General features: G+C 55.3%; 2 non-coding genes across 2 annotated transcripts; both read right to left on the bottom strand.

Annotated features, from left to right (window-relative positions):
- Positions 1 to 521: 521 nt before the first annotated feature.
- LOC123966047 lies at positions 522 to 640 on the bottom strand. The gene has a single exon (XR_006823855.1). It is a non-coding gene; the product is annotated as a 5S ribosomal RNA (ribosomal RNA).
- Positions 641 to 1,230: 590 nt separating this feature from the next.
- Positions 1,231 to 1,349, bottom strand: LOC123966046. The gene has a single exon (XR_006823854.1). It is a non-coding gene; the product is annotated as a 5S ribosomal RNA (ribosomal RNA).
- Between the last annotated feature and the right edge of the window lie 80 nt (positions 1,350 to 1,429).

Raw genomic sequence — 1,429 nt, forward strand, 5'->3', positions numbered from 1 at the left:
CATAATGTCCAAGGTGCTCCAGAGTCACTTGGAATCCACAGGCACTGATTCCTGGGTAAACATCCAGGAACCGGGACACCGTTCACGCTGGCAGTCCACAGACAGGAATAGGCACCCGTTCCCGGGTATGGGTACAGCGACCAGGCCACCTTCAGCCGGAGGTCCTCACTCACAAACAGACGCTCATTCCTGGGTGGACATTCAGGAAAAGGATCCAGTCCGCCTGGAAGTCCCTAGCCAGGATCAGACGCTCCCCCGTCCAAGTCCTAAGCAGGCCCTGCCAAGCCTGGCTTCCGAGATCAGGCGAGATCGGGCAGTCCCAGGCCTGAATGGCTGTAAGCTGCCTTTGCACACCCCAGAAGGGCCTTCAAAACACGATGTAACATTTACACAGCACTGTGTACAGGATAGGGAGAAAAAGAAAGCAGCAGCAGCGCCCCCTGCTGTTTCCTAAAGAGACGTTCAAAAATTCTCCATTCACCGAAGCGCGCTCTGCCGTTTTTCGAAGGCGAAGCGAAAAAGGCTTACAGCACCGGGTATTCCCAGGCGGTCACCCGTCCAAGTACTAACCAGGCCCTGCTTTGCTTAGCTTCCGAGATCGGACGAGATCGGGCGCTCCCAGAGCGGTGTGGCAGTAAGCCAGTCAGGTGCCCCCAAACGGCCCTTCAAAAGATGTTCTACGGCTAATTGACAAAAAACGTATAATGCCCATAATGTCCAAGGTGCTCCAGAGTCACTTGGAATCCACAGGCACTGATTCCTGGGTAAACATCCAGGAACCGGGACACCGTTCACGCTGGCAGTCCACAGACAGGAATAGGCACCCGTTTCCGGGTATGGGTACAGCGACAAGGTCACCTTCAGCCGGAGGTCCTCACTCACAAACAGACGCTCATTCCTGGGTGGACATTCAGGAAAAGGATCCAGTCCGCCTGGAAGTCCCTAGCCAGGATCAGACGCTCTCCCGTCCAAGTCCTAAGCAGGCCCTGCCAAGCCTGGCTTCCGAGATCAGGCGAGATCGGGCAGTCCCAGGCCGGAATGGCCGTAAGCTGCCTTTGCACACCCCAGAAGGGCCTTCAAAACACGATGTAACATTTACACAGCACTGTGTACAGGATAGGGAGAAAAAGAAGCAGCAGCAGCAGCCCCCTGCTGTTTCCTAAAGAGACGTTCAAAAGATCTCCTTTCACCGAAGCGCCCTCTGCCGTTTTTCGAAGGCGAAGCGAAAAAGGCTTACAGCACCAGGTATTCCCAGGCGGTCACCCGTCCAAGTACTAACCAGGCCCTGCTCTGCTTAGCTTCCTAGATCGGACGAGATCGGGCGCTCCCAGAGCGGTGTGGCCGTAAGCCACTCAGGCACCCCCAAACGGCCCTTCAAAAGATGTTCTACGGCTAATTGACAAAAAACGTATTCTGCCCATAATGTCCA

Source organism: Micropterus dolomieu, unplaced genomic scaffold (assembly GCF_021292245.1).
Source record: "Micropterus dolomieu isolate WLL.071019.BEF.003 ecotype Adirondacks unplaced genomic scaffold, ASM2129224v1 contig_12359, whole genome shotgun sequence".
Taxonomy (NCBI): Eukaryota; Metazoa; Chordata; class Actinopteri; order Centrarchiformes; family Centrarchidae; genus Micropterus; species Micropterus dolomieu.